Below are 19,962 nucleotides of genomic sequence, written 5' to 3'. Positions count from 1 at the left end.
GGACCTGAGCATCTCCTCACTCCCCCAAGAAATTTCTCCTTGGGGAAACTGAGGGCCAGCAAGAAGGGTCAGGACTTGTTCAAGGTCACTGGACAAGGCGTTGGTGGAAATGCGAACTCCTGGGCCCACAGGCCCGATTTGGGGAAGGGGTTGGCGCTGGACTTCCCCCAGGTCTGGGTCCCCCTCCCCCTCTCTGCAGACCCTGGGGAGCCCCCAAGGGTCAGAGAGCAGACCCAAACAGTCTGGCACCATGGCAACCAGCTGGTCCCGCCCCCTTAACCCCCGGAGGGCTGGACTCCAGCTGGGGCTAAGGAGGAGGTGGGGACTCCTGGGTTCGGGAGGCAAGGGCTGGGGGCCCGAACTCTGGGGTTTCGTGGAAGGTGGGGGCTGGAGTGTGGACTCCGAGGTCTGTGGGGAGAGGCTGGAGACCCAGACTCCCGGGTCCTGGGGTAAAGGGGGCTAGGGATTCGGATTCTGGAATTCTGAGGGAGGGGGCCGCGTTGCGGATTCCCAGGTCTAAGGGAGGAGGGGCCGGGGCCTGGAATCCCGGGTCCCCAAGGGAGCCTGGATGCTGGGCCTCTCCTCCGCCAGACATCCCCTGCCCCCGCCGCTGACCCTGGCCTGTCTGGCAGCCCAGACAACCTCGCCCCTCCTCCGCGGCCCCCTCCCACTTGCACGGCTCACCCTTGACCCCTCAAAGCCCCGCAGCCCCTTCCCTGCCCCTCCCCCTCCCCTCCAGCCAGACATTAACCCTTCCGCTGCCAGGGGCACCTCCAAGGCCAGACTCTCTCCCTCCACCTCCCCCGAGGGCTCGAGCGGGCATCTTGCCCCCAGGCTCCTCCAGCTCCGAACCCAGCTCTCGCAGCCCCATCTCTCTCCGCGCAATGGAATCCAAGAGGTGTTGCCTGCCCTCTCTTCCTTCTGGACCCCGGAATCCTGGCCCCCAGCCCCTTTTCCAAGGATTCAGGAGTCTGGGTTCCCAGCCCCCTCCTCCTCCTCCTCCCAGAACCCAGAAACCCAGGCCCCCGGCTGCCTCCTCGCTCAGGGTCCTCCCTCAGGGACCCTGGAGTCCCGGCCCCGGGCCCCATCCCCCGCCCTTCCCGCAGACTCACGGCTCCGCGGCTCCCGCGTCGGAGGGAAGGGTCCCCTCGGTCAGCCCCCAGGCCTGGCTGAGCCCGCCTCACCGCCGCCGGTTCCTCTCCATCCTCTCCCCGCCTCCGCCGCCCCACGGCCTCTCCCCTTCCTCCTCGAGTCCCCGCCATCCTCCTGCCCTCCGCCTCGGCTCCCTCCGGCCTGCGCCTCCTCCCCGGCTCCGCAGGCCGGCTCCCCCGCCCGGGACCCCGCCGGACCAGCCCCCTCCCCAGGGGGCCCCCGCCCCGGCCCCTCCCCACCGCCCGGCCCAGTCCGGCCTGGCTTCCCCCCTGCCCCGGAGCTGGCCCCGGTCCAGGGGAAAAAATTCCATCCAGCCCCGCGGAGGAGGAGCGGGGCGGGGGAGGGCGCGGGGAGGGGCGGCCGGGCCGGGGAGCGTGACGCAGGGAGGAGGGAAGGGACAAAAGGAGCCGGGAGGCGGCGGGGCCGGCGGCGCTCCCACTTCTCCCTCCCTCCTCCTCCCTCGGCCGGGGCCCGTTTCTCTCTCCTCGCTCCGCTTTCCCTCGTCCCTCCACCTCTCCTCCCGTCCTTCTCTCTGCCTGCCTCCTCCTTGCCCTGTGCATTCTCTCCTCTCTCCTTACACCCCCCCCCCACACACACCACCATCGGGGTCGGCTCTTCTCCTCTCTCTCTCCCAGCCTCCTTCCCCTCCCTCCGCTTGGGTCTCTCCACCCCCCCCCCCCGGGGGCTTCCGAGGTGAATCAGACCCATATCTGCCCTTGCAGATGGAGCTCACAGTCTGATGGAGGAGACAGACCCAGCGCAGACAGTTCCAATCCAGGGTGATCGGGGTACGACAGAGGGGAGACCAGCGGCTGTGCAAGCACAGGAGCAAAAGGAATCCTTTTAGCTGGAGACATCCGACAGGACCCCCAGAGAAGGCAGTGGTTGTGGCCTGACCTCCAAGAACCGGGAGAAGTTAGATCTGAATCCTTGAGGGAGGCGGGTGTTGGGGGGCGGGCAGGCAGCAGTAAGGGCGATCCAGGCGGAGAGCACAGCTTAAGCAGAGGCCCAAAGGCAGGAAACCAGGGGCGATTCCGGGAGAACAGCACAGCAGTCAAGTCTGACGGGAGCCTTAGAGGACAGGAGCCAAGGAGCATAGAAGATGAGGCTGAGGTGGTGGGCGGGGCCAAGTTCGCAAGCACTCTGAAGGCCAGGCTGGGGACTTTCTCCTGCGGGTGATGGGGAGCCATAGAGGGTTGTGAGCAAAGGGAGGGGCCGGGTCAGATGTGGGTGTCAGAAGGACCCCTCTGGGGTCCTGTGGGGGATGGATTGAGAGGGAGAGACTGGTGGAGGCTGGGAGGCTGGGGAGGAGGATGCCTGAGCTGAGGCTGGGACCCTGGGACTAGAGGAGGGGGGTGGGGCAGAGAATGTGAGGAGGCAGGAGGGACTGGGGACTGACAGGCTGTGGGGGGTGACAGGGAGGGAAGAGGTGAAGAAGATACAACAACCGGGAGTCTGTCTGGCCCACGAACTGAGGGGACAAGAGTTTTTCCCAGTGGGGAACCAGGAGGAAGAAGAGGGTACAGGAGAGGGAGGATGCTGTGTACAGCTTGGAATTTAGTGGACGTTAACGGCCTGGGGACATTTAGGGAAGCCATTCAGGCAGTGGTGGCTGTATGGTTCTTGGGTTCCAACAGTGAAAAATGCATTTCCCTCCTACCTTGTCCCCTGGCCACCCAGTTCTTTCTGGGGACAGCTTATGTTACCAATTTCTTGTGTCTTTCCAGAGGAATTCTGTACATCTGTGCACATATAGTAGACCATCCTCTTTCTATTTTTGTCCCCAGATGGGATCACCTATTCTACACTTTGCTTTTTTAACACTATATCCTGAAGATTCTCCTGTATCCATGCTTATAGAGCTACCTCGTTCATTTTAGTGGCTGCATAGTATTCCATTGTATACATTTATCCATACTTATTCAGTCAATTGGGAGGTTTTTTTTACATTAAGAAATTAATGCTTATGCATATGCAAATTACTGAGGTTTCTTGTTTTTAACTTATTTCTTCCAATGCTCTTAAGCCTCTGAACACAGATATTTGACAAATACTTACTTCTAGGTCTTTTAAAATTTGTTATTAATTACTAATGATAGGAATAATAATAATGACTACACATACCCCTTATTGAATGTCTATGTGGGGACAGGCGCTGGTCTGGGTATTTGTTATACATTATATCATTCAGTCATCACAGCAATCTTATTTTTAGGAACTGTTATTATCTCCATGCAAGGATGGGGGAACTGAGGTTCTTAATAGTGAGTTGCCCAAGCTCACAAACTGAGTGGCAGAGCCGGGATTCGAACCGAGGTCTCTCTGGCTCCAAGCTCCCTGCCTTTTCTTGGGAGGTGGGCTGCCTCTGTGAAAATGTAGAACTACTTGCGATTGATTTTGGGCACATGCGCACAAATTCACATATGATAAAATGGACTTTTTTTTCAGCCCCTGCATCTTGACTTGGTATCCAGAATCCACTCTGCATTCACCCTCAGATGCCCCATAGTGAAGTCAGAACAGTAACCACACCACCCTGCTGTCTCTGTCCTGGCCCTGATGCCTCTGTGTTGTGATTTTCGGTGTCTGGGTCTGTCTGGGAATTCTCTGAGGGCACACTCTCTGTCTGAGTCATCTCAGTGTCCTCAGTATTGCTCAGCTTAGGGTGTGGCTCAGAGCAGAGGCTCAGGAAAATGTTTGCTAAATGAATGAATGGAGGGATGGATGAATAACAAATGGCTTGTGGGTTAGGCTGGGACTTTCTTAAGCCTCTGGGATAAGAACATAATTCCTGTTAGTTCCTGAAATATAAGGGCTCCATTCTCATTGGTTAATGAGTCACCGGGACCACTGTTTCCATCATTCTCTGATATCCAGGGTTCTCAAATCCCACAGCACCTAAGACTCAGCTACGGCAGTTCCCACAAATCCCTGAGACTCAAGATTCATTGTTCCCGTCAGCCCCTGAGACTCAGGAACCGCCATTCCCATCAGCCCCTGAGACACAGGGGTGACCATTCCCATCAGCCCTTGAGACTCGGGGGCCGCCATTCCCGTTAGCCCCTGAGACTCAGGATCCAGCATTCCCGTCAGCCCCTGAGACTCAAGATCCGCCATTCCTATGAGCCCCTGAGACTCGGGATCCACCATTCCTGTCAGTCCTGGAGACACAGAGGCCATCATTCTTATCAGACGTTGGCACACAAGTACTACTGTTCTTGTTCGTCCCTAATATGCAGCATCCATAATTCCCATACCCCTAAGATACAGGGACCACCATTCCTATCCACTTCTGAGACACAAGTTCCACCATTCTTATTATCCCTCGGAACAGCATGCCAATCGAAAATGGAAACACCTCGCCCTTCACCAGGCCATCCACAAGTTCCTGGGATGGGAACTGTTAGCCAGGAAGACACTTCAACCCTTCAACCTGCCTTGAGGTAGGTCTGAGTCAAAGACTCACTTATTAATACTGTGGGAAAAAAGACACTAGATCAGGAAGAACGTCAAAGTAGTGGAGAATCCTTCTATGTGATCAACCTAACCTAAGATAATCCTACAGCACCACCAGAGAATCCTTCCAGGTGGGGGTTAAACCCCAAACTCAAGTTAATCCTACAGTGCCACTTAATCCCCACAGGTGCGATAATCCTCAGACTGGCAGAGCATCCAAAATACCAGATGATCCAAATGCAACAGATGCTCCTGTTGCACCATTGAATAATCCTAAATGGCATCTTGCCCCTGGTGGACTTGTAGGAATTGGGGATGGAGGCATCTTTTCTGTGTGTGTGTGTGTTGGGGGGAGAAGATGACAAATCTCATTCCCACTATTAACCCTTTCCTGGGCAAGGGGGATAGGAAAACTGGGTGTGATTTTTGGGGGAGAGTTTCTCCATAGCCTGTCTCTTCACTTTAGGTTCATCTGAATGGTGAAGGGCATTCAGCTTCTCTGCTCTTCACGTTCCAGCGAAAGGTAGGGAAGGTGAATCTGAGGTTCAAGGAGACTGGAGTGGGAGTGGCTATAGTTTTTGCAAGCCCATCAGCTGTCATCCACTTCCCCTTCCTCTGGTAATAGAGCCTCTCCTTCCTGTGAGAAGCCCATTCCACATGAATCTAACAAGAATGTTCTAACAAAACTCCTCTCCTCCCTCCCCCCAAACACGTGGTCTGGACATGTGACCCAATATGGGCCAATCAGAACATTCATTAATTTGTGACCCCGCATCAGAGCTGATTAGAATTCAAGATTTTTTTTATCTTGACACTTTACTTTATGTCTTCTAAAAGATACAAGCATTTGTATACACATATAGTGTTTGTGATTTTCAAGAACAGAATTATATTGTACATAGCAAGGTGATGAAGAGCACAGATCCTGAAGCCAAATTGCCCTGCTTTGAATCCTGGCTCAGCTATTTTACTAGCTATGTCTCTTTATGCCTCAGTTTTGTCATCAGTGAAATGGATATGATAATAATAGTACCTGCATCACAGGGTTGAGATAGGAGGATTAAAGGAGTTAATTCATGTAAAGTGCTTAAAACAGTGTCTGGCACATAGTAAGCCACAGACAAAGATTATCTGTTATTATTATTCCCACAGATAAATATAGAGCTAGCTCTTTTTTTTTTTTAATTTCATTTATTTATTTATTTATTTTTTCCCCCAAAGCCCCAGTAGATAGTTGTATGTCGTAGTTGCACAGCCTTCTAGTTGCTGTATGTGGGACGCAGCCTCAGCATGGCCGGAGAAGCGGCGCGTGGGTGCGCGCCCGGGATCCGAACCCAGGCCGCCGGCAGCGGAGCATGCGAACTTAACCGCCAAGCCACGGGGCCGGCCCTAGAGCTAGCTCTTGACTCCAATCTCTTCATGCATATGCACAGAATTTTACATAAATGGGACAATTTATGCTCATGGAGATATGACATTCATCCTCTCCCCTCCCTCCACCTTTCTTTTTTCTTTGCCTGCCTTTTCTTGACTTCTCCTTTTTTGTCCATTACCCAGGGGCCTCTCCCCGCTAAATCACATATCTGTTGTGGGTTTAATTGTGTCTCCCCAAAAAGATAGGTTGAAGTCCTAATCCTCAGTACCTGTGAATATGACCTTATTTGGGGGTCTTTACAGATATAATCAAGTTAAGATGAGGTCATTCTTGGTTAGGGTGGGCCTTAAGTCTGATGACTGGTGTCCTTATAAGAGAGAGAGAGATTTGAGGATACAGAGGAGACACACAGGGAGGAAGACCATGTGACAACGGAGGCAGAGACCAGAGTGATGCATCTGCAAGCCAAAGACTGTTGGCAACGACCAGAAGCTGGAAGAGGTGAGGAAGGAACCTTAAGAGGGAGCTGATACCTTGATTTCTGACTTCTGGCCTCCACAGCTGTAAGAGAATAAATTTCTATTGTTTTAAGCCACCCAGTTAGTGCTAATTTGTTATGGAAATCCTAGGCAAGCAATATAGTATCCATGTTAACCTGTGTGTCTTTCCATACTTTACTTCATGCTTAAGTAAAGACACACACACACACGAGTATACACATATTTAGTTTGCATTAAAATTCAGCCTCAGCCTCAAAATTTTCTTTTTGAGTTCAGTCTGACCTCGGTCTTTTGAAGGCTGAACCACTGAATGCCAACCTGAAGGCCATTTCTGGCAGCCCTGAACTTGTGTGGGCTCCATGAATATGTGATCAATTGGGTTGTCATTGCTTCCAACTGGTGTAATAACATTAGTAATGTCGAACAAGTCAGGTTGTTCCTATCTAATGTTGAGATCTTAATAATCACTTTCAAATTTAAGCGTCCCAGTGTAACTTGGAGTGAAAATCTTGTGTGTGCGTTCAAGGTTAAAATTTTATCAGTCAGTTGGAGTGTAAGCATGTGTGTGTGTGTGTGTGTGTGTGTGTATGTGTATAATTGTATAATTACAGGAGTAAGAGGCTGAAATAATTAAAGATGATTGTGAAAGCCTGTGGGCTGCAGGTGGGGTTTTTCAGGAAAATGATTGTGAAACAGAAATTAGAGTTCAGGAAATTAATAGGAGAGTGCCCTCAGGCTTAACACTTGGAAGGGAGTGAAGGAAGCAGGATTAGGCATTGGGAGACTTTGAACTGTTATGCAGTCATAACAAAGGGCTCAGCCAGTCCCACAGGGAGCTCTGGGGCTCGATGGCCCTGAAGACATGTCTGGAATTAGGGCCAGGGGACTGGGCCTTTATATTACACATTGACCACTCTTTGGATGTGGGCTGCCCCCAGGAAGGGGCCACCACCAACCATGGGTGAGGCGGTTCCCTTCCTCTGAGGGCAGTCTCTGGGAGGGGACACTCACCTTCAAGTCCTCAATGCTCCCAGCAGCTGAAGGAATGCGTGAGTACATCAGTCCTGAGAGGGTCTATCAACTACACCCTGCCTTTTATGCCCCAAAACAAATTTTGAGAACTTCCGTGTAATTATACAAATCAGGAAATAGAGTGAGTGTTGGTATGAATATCAAAGGAAAGCCATTTAGATACCATTAGGAAGAATATTTTCTCCTCTTGGAACTAACAAATGCCTGTAAAAATGTAAATAACATGAGGCAAAAAGCAAAGATTAGATTAGATGGAAATTCAAGGCAAAAAGCAAAGATTAGATTAGATGGAAATTCACAGATCATTTTTATGGCAGGTGGCCTTCTTTGTAGAATTATTGGGTATTCTATCACGCATATTGTTAAAGAAAATAATCTTTAATAAGTGTATTTGAGTTTTAGTTATTTAATTTCGTTTAGGCCAGGCATCTTTTAAGAAAAAATATTACTTGGACATTCTTCACATTTGTGAAGGTGAATTAAAAAAGACTGACAACTTTGCTGACTTAAATTCCTTGAAATGGAAATACAATTCTCTAAAATCATGTATAACAACTTCTGTGATAAATCACCTTTGATCCAGACATAATAATGAATGCAAAGAGCACACACACACACACAAAATAGGAAAGTGTTAGAAATGAGGTCCCCCAAACACATTTTGTTCTCACTAATTGAACTTCAAAACAACATAGTATTTTATAAGAATACTTTTAAAAAGATAAATTCTTTTTAGTTTTGAGTCTATTGAAGCCAAAGCCTTAAATCGAAGCTGCCAAATTGACTACAAAATACTGTCAACCATTTTCAGAAGTGGAAGACGAATGATTTTCAAAATTTGCCCAAGCTATTATTCCTAAAAGTTCTTTCTAGAAAACATGTTTTGAAAAATTATTCTGGGGCCAGCCTGGTGGCATAGCCGTTAAGTGTGCACGCTCCGCTTCGGCAGCCTGGGGTTCGCAGGTTGAGATCCCAGACACACACCAATGCACCGCTTGTCAAGCCATGCTGTGGCGGTGTCCCATATAAAGTAGAGGAAGATGGGCACAGGTGTTAGCTGAGGGCCAGTGTTCCTCGGCAAAAAAAAGAGAGGAGGATTGGCATCGGATGTTAGCTCAGGGCTAATCTTCCTCACAACAAGAAAAAAAAAAGAAAAATTATTCTGGATTATATTAAACTGTGCACAGAATTATTGTATATATGACTTCTGTATCTTGTATATGAAACATTTGGACATGAAGAAACAATCAGATGTCTTTTCCTCTGACTGGTAATGAATTTAACTATATTTCCATTCAGTTGCTGAGATATTTCTGGGCCTTACACATAGTTAACAACATAGTGAATATGATTTATGAAAAGTATGTAGAGTGGAAAATCAGCAGTTGTCATTGATAATGGAACAAAAATGCCAAAGACTATGAGTGAATCAGAAATTATAAGCATATTTTGATTTATTCACACTTTTTAGTGGTGTGTCCAAAAATAGAGCTCAGTATCAGGTGAAAGAATTCCTGGCCATAAGGAGAAAGATGGTGGGCTACACTTTCATCATTCCTCTTCCACCAAAATCAAACTCATGACGTAGGAAAGATTTTGGAATTGTATTCATCCGAGATAGTCAAACAAAATGGCAAAGAAGCTCTTCCATGTTGAAAGGGCTATTCGAACAAAAAGAGATTTCATAGTGTACTCTGCAGATGGCAGTACTAACAGATCAGGAATTACTGACAGCTGAGAGTTGCTTGCAGAGAAAGTGGTTTATGTGATGAAACTACTGAAGAAGCAGCCAAACCAATGTGCTCTGAAGGCAGCAGTATTTCATACACGATATATGTTAGAAAAGCTTTGCTATCGTTCTGCTCCACCAAGGTGCTGAAATTGGTGTGCAGCTTTTGAAAGATGAGCTAAATTTGGACATTCAGACCATTTTTGTGGTGTAGGCAGCCTTCTAAAATGGCTCCCAATGATCTCCACTTCCTGATATTCGCCCCCTTGTGTGTAATTCAACTCCCCTTGTGTGTGGGCTGGACCCTAGTGACTTGCTTATCACCAACAGAATATGGCAAAAGTGTTGGGATGTCATTTCATTTCCAAGATTAGGTTACAAAAGACTGTGACTTCTGTCTTGCCAGCAAACTCTCTCTCTTGCCTTCTTGGTTTTCAAGTATTAATGAAGTAAGTGGTTATATTGTGAGCCACCATTTTGGAAAGGCCCATGTGGCAAGAAACTGAGGGAATCCTCTGGCCAACAACTAGCAAGGAACTGAGGCCCTCATTCCAAACTCCTGTGAGGAACTGAATGTTGCACAAAACCAGTGAATGAGCTTGGAAGTGGATCATTCCCCATTGGAGCCTTCAGATGAGACTGCAGGCCTTGGACGAATACCTTAATTATAGCCTAGTGAGAAACTGTGCAACAGAAGACCAAGATAAGCTGTGCTCAAATTCCTGACCCACAGAAACTATGAGATAATAAAAGTGTGTTGTTTTAGACTGCTCAGTTTTGGGGGTAATTTGTTATGTACCAATAGATAACTAATACGATATTGATATCTTGAAAGTCAATGGCCTTGCTCCACTGTCATAGTTGTCATTTAAGATTTGTGGACAGATTCTTCCTAAGTGATTATGTAGAACAGCAAGTGCATGCAAAAATTGTAGGAAAAAAAAATACATAAGAGAGGGCAGGACTTTCTCTCTCTCTCTCTTTTTTTTTTGGTGAGGAAGATTGGCCCTGAGCTACTATCTGTTGCCAATCTTCCTGGCCCTGAGCTAACATCTGTGTCAGTCTTCCTCTATTTTGTATGTGGGTTGCTGCCACAACATGGCCACTGATGAGTGGTGTAGGTCCACCCCCGGGGATTGGAACCCACGAACCAGGGCCACTGAAGCAGAGCATGCTGAACTTAACCACTACACCACCGGGCCGGCCCCAGGACTTTCTCATTTTTGATAATGGCAGGCTATGTTATTTAGATCAACCCTTCTGTTGAAAACAACTCAAAGTGCTGGATAAAATACTAAAAACATTCTTTACAAAATCGTGAAAGATATGCCAGTCCAGTGAGGAATTTCCCAGCTGAAGTTTAGAACCCAGAGAAATAAGCAGAACATTCCAAGCTGCTCTTCTCCAATGAGCACTTGCTTGTTCTGATTATGGAAATGAGCTGTAGTTTTCAACAGTCTCCTGGAATGAGGAGAACTGAAATAAAACTGATACCAAACTGGTGCCATGGCAAATGGAATAGCAAACTTAGACCCTCTCTGGAGGAAGGTACTTCAGTTGCAGAAGGAAAATGATCCCGGGTGGAAAGACTGAGATACACAGAGCAAGAGGATGGAAATGTATAGATGTGTCAGTCAGGATCTCAACAGGAAACTGATGGCGGTGTCAGGGGCCTAATTAATCATAAATTAATGAAGGGACTCGTTACAGAGGTGTGGCATCATTAAGAGGTCCAATAAGGGATGGTCAAGGATCCAGGTACAAGCAGCAGTGGGAAGCCATTACTGACTCCAGATCTGATGGGGCAAAGGAGGGAAGGATGGTGCCTGAGGCAAGTGAGAGCTGTAGCCTTGGAGGATGGGTGTACTAGTCAGGGTTGTGTGGAGAAACAGAACCAATAGGATAGAGATACACTGTTTTTGTTAGTGCTGTCCAGGGAGTCCTAGGGACGCTGTGTCCAGCAGAGTGGAACCCCATCAGGTCTTATTGCACCATCCTCTCTCACCTTCCGGTGCGATATCAGACAATGCTCTGCTGCTGTTGACAGGGTTTTCATGGCCAACGTTTTCCAAAGCAGGTGGCCAGGTCCTTCTTCCTAGTCTGTCTGAGTCTGGAGGGTCCACTGAAACCTGTCCACCATGGGTCATCCTGCTGGTATTTGCAATACTGGTGGCATAGCTTTCAGCATCACAACAACATGCAGCTGCCACAGTGTGACAACTGACAGATACATATAGATACACAGGAAGAGACCTATCATAGGGAATTGGCTCATGCAATTATGGAGGCTGAGAAGTCCCAAGATCTGTTCCATTAAGCTAGACATTAAAAGTATTTGCAAAAATGTAGAACAATGCCACTCTTGTCATTGATTTTTGTTTTCAAAAATATAGGTATTTGTCGTTAAATATATTATTTGTGTTAACAGGTAATTTTAAATGTTATTTTAAATAAATTAATACAAAATATTTTGACATTTTCTCAGTTTTAATTTCTAATAAAGCAAATATCTATAGATATAGTCTGCACAAGTCAAAGCTCTTGAGGCACTCAGTAATTTTTTCAAATAGTGTAAAGGGGCCCTCAGACCCAAAAGTTTGAGAATCACTGCACTAGAGAGATACTTGTGCACAGTTACACTAGATGTGTGTGCAAGAAGGTTCACAGCAGCATCATTTGTCATGGCCCCAATCAAGAGGCAGTCCACTTAGAGTCAGATGGATAAAGTGTGGTATATCCACACAATGGAATACTATGCAGCAATGAAAAGAAATGAACTATCACTGTACAACAACACAGACAACTCTCACAAACACAATGTTGGAGAAAATAAGAAGATACAAAAGAATATGTAAAGTCTTGTTCCACATACATAAATATTTTAAAAACAGGCAAAAGAAAACTACATAAGTGATAGCACTAAAAAAAAAAGTGGGGACAAGGCTATCAAAGAGTTAGAATGTTGCTTACTTCTGCAGGGATAGGGGAATTATTATGGGGGAAGTCACATGGAGCAGATTCTGAAATATTGTATATATTTCATTTCTTGACCTGTATGACTCCAGGAGTGTTTACTTTAAAATTATTCATGTGTGTGAATACATTTGTTTTATGTGTCTTTCTCTATGTATGTTATACTTGACAAAAAACATAATTGAGGGCAACAATCTTAATTCTGCTTCTGAAACTATTGAGAAAGCAGCAAAGATTCAGTTTGTGGTAAAGCTTTAATGAAATTACATCATCGCTTTTGACCAAATCTTTTGACTAAATCCAAAGAGGAAGTAATCGTTACCTTTAGTTAGTTTCTATTAGTGAGGAAGGAAAGCTTAATAAGTTGGTGGTAACATCACTATCACTAGGATCCTTTACTGGCAAATTAAGCATCTATTTAGTATCAGAACTGTGCAGTATGGTGAACAGAGGAAAAATAAAAAACAGCTAAAAGTGCTGAGAAATCATTGTTCCCACACTCAAATGTTAAAATGTTAAAATTGGACTAGTATACAGTTTTAATTCTTTATGTTTAACTAATTTTAGTGTTTTGAAAAGTTGCAAACATGCTTCTGAGAATTCCTGTACACCCTTCTCCCAACTTCCCCAAGTGTTAACGTCTTATATAATTGATGCCAAGAATACACAACGGGAAAAGGACAGTCTCTTCAACAAATGGTGTTGGGAAAACTGGATGTCCACATGCACAAGAATGAAACTGGACCCTTATCTTACACCATTCACAAAAGTCAACTCAAAATGAATTAAAGACTTCAATGTAAGACCTGAAACTGTAAAACTTCTAGAAGAAAACATAGGGGAAAAGCTTCACGACATTGGTCTTGGCAATGTTTTCATGGATGTGAAACCAAAAGCACAGGCAACAAAAGCAAAAATAAACAAGCAGTAAACAAAATAAACATCAAACCAAAAAGCTTCTGCACAGCAAAGGAAACAAACAACAGAGTGAAAAGACAACCTACAGAATGGGAGAAAATATTTCCAAACCACATATCTGATAAGCAGTTGATCTCCAAAATATATAAAGAACTCTCATAATTCAAGAATAAAACAATCTAATAACTCGATTTAAAAATGGACTAAGGATTTCAATAGACACTTCTCCAAAGAAGACATAGAAATGGCCAAGAGGTATATGAAAAAACGCTCAACATTGCTCATCAGCAGGGAAATGCAAATAAAACCCACAATAAGGTATCACTTCACACCTGTCAGGATGGCTGTTACCAAAAAATCAAAAGATAAGTGTTGGCAAGGATGTGGAGAAATTAGAACTCTTGCACACTGTTGGTGGGAAAGCAAAATCATGCAGACACTATGGAAAACAGTATGAAAGTTCCTCAAAAAATATAGTAGAACTACCATATGATCCAGCAATCTCACCTCTGGATATTTATCTGAAAGAATTGAAATCAGGATCTCAAAGAGATGGTAGTATTCCCATGGTTACTGCAGCACTGTTAACTATAGCCAAGATGTGGAAACTACCTAAATGTCCATTGACAGGCGAATAGATAAATCAAATGTGGTATATACATACAATGGAATACCATTCATGAAGCCTTAAAAAAAGGGAAATTCTGCAATATGTGACAACATGGATGATCCTTGGGGACATCATGCTAACTCAAATCAGCCAGTCACAGAATGATTCCACTTATGGGAGGTATCTAAAATAGTCAAATTCATAGAATCAAAGAGTAGAAGGGCGGTTGCCAGGGGTCGAGGGGAGGCGGCAATGGAGAGTCACTAATCAATGACATAAAATTCAGTTATGGACGATGATTAAGTTCTAGAGATCTGCTGTACAGCACTGTACCTGTACTCAACAATACTGTATTGTGCACTTAAAAATTTGTTAAGAAGCTCAGTCACATGTTATCATAATCAAATAAAAAATTTGAGAACTCAGGAAATTAACATTGGTACAATACTACTACACATTACTATATTTTTTTACTATATAATATTACTATTTTTACTATATAATATTACTATTATTTTTAAATAATAAAGTTATTGAGAACCTTTTTACATAATTAGCGTCAATTTGGACTTTCTTTTTGTGAAATCTGCTTAGGTCATTAGCCAATTTTTCTATTGGATTGTCTGATTGTTTTTTCTAATTGAATTTGTAGTTTATAATCCTCATCCAATGAGGAATTGTTGTTGAAATATTTATTAATTCACTTAAAATAACAATGATAAGCCTATACATGTTAAAACAATGTATTTAATGAAAAATACCTCTCTTTTCAAAAAATCAGTGTAGACACGTTGTTTTACATTTTCGCAGGTCTCTTTAATGCCTGGCTGAATGGAAGGTAACTGAATTCGAACACCTGCTTTTTCATTCAATTTGTTGTGATATTTTTTTTTCTATTTGCCTTGTATTCAGTTGTGTCGCCATGCCAAAGATTATGCCACCATTTATTCAACTGATGGTCATTCACTATGTTTCCAGTTTTGTGGGTTTTGTTTTGTTTTGTTTTTGCCATCACAAATAATGCTGCAATAAACATCTGTGTACGTTTGTCCTTATGTCCTGTTGCTTTTATTTTAGTGGGATAGATTCCAAGGAGTAGGATTGTTGAGATTAAGTGGATGTGTAGATGTGATGCTAATGGATGGTGCCTGATTCCTTCCACACATAAGGGTACCTTTTCCCTCACATCTGCCAGCCACAGGTGTTCAAATTCCCTATATTTTGCCAGATTATAGGCATAAAGTGATGTCTTATTTTTACTCAGCTGTGCACTTTTCAAATGCCTGGTTAATTTAAGCATTTGTTTGATGTTTAGCTTTTTGAATTTGCTTTTCTCTGAATTCTCTATTCACACTCATTGCCCATTTTCTATGGGATTGTTTGCTCTTTTTTTGACTTCTTGTAAGAATATAGATCTTGATTTTTATCTGCCATCTGTATTTTTTTTTTTTTCAGCCAAAGGTGTTTTAATAAAGCTCAGGAACCTACTCAGGTCAGGCTCAGGGCAGAGTGATCTTCATTTTTGTGCCCTCAGGCTTCAAGTGCTAATTGACTTCCGTGACAAAACTGGCTGGAACTTGAGCTTCACGCAGCACAGTTTACCACTCGTGCAGAAAACATAGACCTTTTCGTTCTTGACACATTTGTCACGGCAGGAGCCATCAGATTCCAGCATTTTTCAGTGCTGCCTAATAGGCCCTGAGTGCATCTCGGTGAGAGGTGAGACCCCTCCAGGGACTGGGACATTGGTGGCGGCCATTGTTGTGGCCTGGTGTGGGCGTGCTGACACAGACGCCATTGGAGTTCTCCCTGAGGCCTGCTAGCCCAGGATCTCTGCCATCTGTATTGAAAAATTTACTATCCATGACCCTTAATACACTGACTATGGTTTTGGTACATTTTCCCATACAAAAGTTTTTATATCCCTAGAGCCACATGACTATTTTTTCCCCCAGAGCTTTTGGGTTTCTTGTTTAAGAAAGTTACCTCCACAGACACGTGGTTTCCCTGATTTTTTTATAATCGTTTCATCACTTTTTCTTTTTAACGTTTAAGCCTTGCGTGCATTTTTGTATATGGTGTGAGATGAGATGGAAGTCCAGCTTTATTACTTGTTTTCCAGATAGGTCTGTTTTGCCAAGGCCCATTTGTAAAATAAACTCTCCTTTCTCATTGAGTATGACTATCACGATTGTTATATTTAAAATTCTCATGCAGACTTGGCTCTATTCTAGATTCCTTATTGTGTATTTTGATCTATTTTTCTATTAATATTCCAATATTACACCAATTTGATAACACTGGATTTATAGTGTATTCTGACATCATGTTAAAAAACAGAAACACCCTTCTTTACTCCTCTGGAGGTTTAATAAATGAAAGACAGGAAAGAGAAAGACTCCTACTTGCTCTGTCATTGTAGATTGTAGGAACCATATAAGGAGCAGCCTGTAACCACCTTTCTGGGCTTCAGTGGAAGAAACTGTCTATGAAGAATGAGTTGAAGATCTTCTCAACAGATGTGGAGAACTAACTTCTTGCCATTTCAGTCTCTACAGGGGGAGGTGAGTACCAGTGAGGGGGGCAAAGAACCAACAATATCAGCCCCACCGTGAAATGATGAACTTCAACCCATTAATCACTGACTCTACTTACCTGTTGGGCTAAGAGTAAGACAACTATGGGAATTGTGGTCATAGAACAGAAGTATTATAAGTCATTCCCCTATAAAAATAATATACTGACAAAATGTGAGAAAAATGAAAGATGGAACATGATAGAAGAACATGCAATTCATAAGGTTTCATAGGTGGAGTAAAATAAAACTGTAGATCAAATGAAAGGAGAATGAGTATTTTAAGGTATAAAAGTAAAAACTAGAAGAACTAAGAGAAACAGCAAAATCAACTAAAATTGGGTGTGGAGGGGAAAGAGAGGAGAGGAAATGGAAATATTCTAATTTTGTCATCACTCAGAGTGAAGAATGATCACACACGCAAACACGCAATGATGCAAAGAAAACACAGAAATATAATTTCAAATACGCAATAAAAACAGAAAGTACAGCATTAAAATGCTGATAAGACTAAGGTCAAAAATATCTGTCCTGGGAATGAATTTAAGTGTGCTTATTCTACGTATTTTTTTAAAAAGCAATTATCACATCGGATCACACGATAAGACTTAACTATTTTCTGGGAATATGAGAGACATGCTAAAATAAATTGACTCAGAAAGTTTGAAAATGAAAAGATGGGCCCAGACACATCACACCAACAGAAAGAAGAAAATAGCAGGCTTCAATTTTAGTATGTGACAAAGTTGAATTTGGAACAAGAAGCCATAAACAGGATGAAGAAAGATATTTTAAAGATAAAAGATGTATTATGCAAGAATGATCTAACAGCCATGATTATCTACATGCCAAATAATATAGCATCAAAATTTAAACAGCAAAAGCCACAGAATATGAGGAGAAATACACAAATATTTATCTGTAGTAAGAGATTTTAATTAACCTCTCTCAGCCATGGTAGATTCAATTTGGATAAAAATAAGTAAAGTTTTAGAGCTGTGCTGCCTAATATGGTAGCCATTAGCCGCACATGGCTATTTAAATTTAAATTAATTAAAGAGAAATAAAATTGAAAATTCAGTTAGTCACAACTACCCATATTTCAAGTGCTCAATAGCCACATCTAGCTAGTGACTACTATACTGGACAGCACAGATAGAGAACATTTCCATCACTATGGAAAGTACTATTAGACACATTGTATAGGGGATCTATTTCATATATTTAATGAGTCATTATATATATAGCAAAATGGTAAAAAAATCGCACACATATGCAGCAAAAATGAGAGGAAAACATTTTCCGATAATAGGCCAAAAAGGGAAACCAAAATCACGATTTCAGAATATCTAGAAAATAATTATAACAAATCCAACAGAATACAGCCATCAACCGCTAAAGAAATTTAAAAGCCATTGGTGATAATGGTGAAATTCTAAAGTCTTCCCATTTATGCCAGGAACAAGGCAGAGTCCCACCATGAACACATTTATAATTATTCTTAAAGTGCTAGGAAAGGCAACTAGACAGGAAATTGAAATAAGCAGTGTAAACATGAGAAATGGAAAGACAAGGTTACCTTTTGCAAATGACAGAAAACCCAAGAGAATTTACGGAAAAACTTTAGAACTCATAATCAAGTTCTTCAACTTGGCAAGAGATAAGATAAATATACTAATTAAAATCACATGAAGAGGGGCCAGGCCGGTGGCGCAAGCAGCTAAGTGCGCTTGCTCTGCTGCGGCGGCCCGGGGTTCGCTGGTTCGGATCCCCCGGGGCACACCGCTTCTCAAGCCATGCTGTGGCAGCGTCTCATATAAAGTAGAGGAAGATGGGCATGGATGTTAGCCCAGGGCCAGTCTTCCTCAGCAAAAAAAGGAGGATTGGCAGATGTTAGCTCAGGGCCAATCTTCCTCACACACACAAAAAAACATCATATGAAGAATCAACAAGTAAAATTATGTCCCTATCTCCCACCATACACAATGTCATTCCAGATGGATTTAATATTTTAAGGCGACTTAAATATGAACAAAAATTATTTTTCCATTATAATATTCAGGTGGTCATTTTTTAATGTAAGAAAGTTATTGATTTTTATAAATTAATTATGCAACCCAATTCCAGTGGGGATGGTTTTGCCCTCCCTCCAGGGGACATTTGGCAAGGTCTGGAGACGTTTTTGTTTGTCCTGAGGGGGAAAGAAGGGCGCTGCTGGCATCTAGTGAGTAAAAGACAGAGATGCTGCTAAACATGACATCCCCCCCCCCCATCAAGGGATTATCTAGTTCCAAAAGTCAGTAATGCTGAAATTGAAAAACTGTGATGTAACTTGACACCTTATTGAGTTACTATATTGCTCCTAATAGTTTTTCCAGTTAATTTTGGATTTCCCAGTTAATTTTGGATTGCAAATAATAATGATACATCCTTTCCAGTATTTATACCTCTTATTTGATTCTGTTTTGTAATTGCAGTTAGCTAGCACTCTCAGAACAATATTTGCAGTGAGCAACTGAGATATATTTCTCTATTCGAGAATTCCATCATTGTGTGAGGTTTCACGTCCCATCACTAAGGACCTAAAGGCTAGATACTTGCTTTCCCTGAAAACTAGTGGCTGGCGTGCAGGTGTCTGACTGAACTCACACTGATTCTTTATTAAGACATCAAGAAGGGTCCGGTGCTCACTTTGATGGCCTTGGCATGGAACCAGGCTGTCCCTAGGCAAACTTGGCGATGATTCTCCTTTCATTGTTTCCTTGGATTCTGACCCATTTTCTAAACTTGGTCCTTTAGCTTTCTCATCCAATCTGTCAGCTGCCCGATGTCCTGTGAATGAATTCCTTTTTTGCTTAAGTTAACCCAAATTGGTTTCCTTTGCAACCGAGAACCCCACTGTTGGAATGTTAAATAATAATTGTGGTAGCGTGTGCCTTTATCTTGTTCCTGACTTTGTTGGAAAATAGTGTCTTGTCTGCACTCATTCATTAATGCATTCATAAAACAAATATTGAAATCCATGAGTTCACTCCTTTACCTCCAGTTCCAATCCAATACCACATGGGTCATTCTAGTTTTCTGCCTCCCCATATGTGTAAATCCCTTCTCTGAGAATGAGAAACCTGTTTTCCGTTATTCATAATATATTTACTTATTGCGTCAGTCCCCCTGAGTGTAACCAGTTCCCTGTCTATCCACTGTTCCTCCACACTGTGTTTGTCCTCCTCATCCTGCTTGGCTCTGCCTCCCCTGCTAAGATGTCCCTAACCCATCCCATCCCACCAAGGACTGCTTCATCACCCTGCCAGGTCATTCCCAAGTGCAAACACATGTAAATGCCCTCCTCCTGGCTCAGGTTCTGCCATTCCTCTTTGACATTCTTGGGTAGACATCCTTCTCACTCTCTTTAAGACAACCCAGGGACCAGCTCAGTAGCGTACTGGTTAAGTTCACGTGCTCTGCTTCAGTGGCCTGGGGTTCACAGGTTCGGATCCTGGGCTCAGACCTACACACTGCTCATCAAGCCATGCTGTGGAGGCGTCCCACATACAAAATAGAGGAAGAATAGCATATATGTTAGCTCAGCGACAATCTTCCTCAAGCAAACAGAGGAAGATTGTCAACAGATGTTAGCTCAGG

This window comes from Diceros bicornis, chromosome 34, assembly GCF_020826845.1.
Source record: "Diceros bicornis minor isolate mBicDic1 chromosome 34, mDicBic1.mat.cur, whole genome shotgun sequence".
Taxonomy (NCBI): domain Eukaryota; kingdom Metazoa; phylum Chordata; class Mammalia; order Perissodactyla; family Rhinocerotidae; genus Diceros; species Diceros bicornis.
This window is presented reverse-complemented; position numbering follows the sequence as displayed.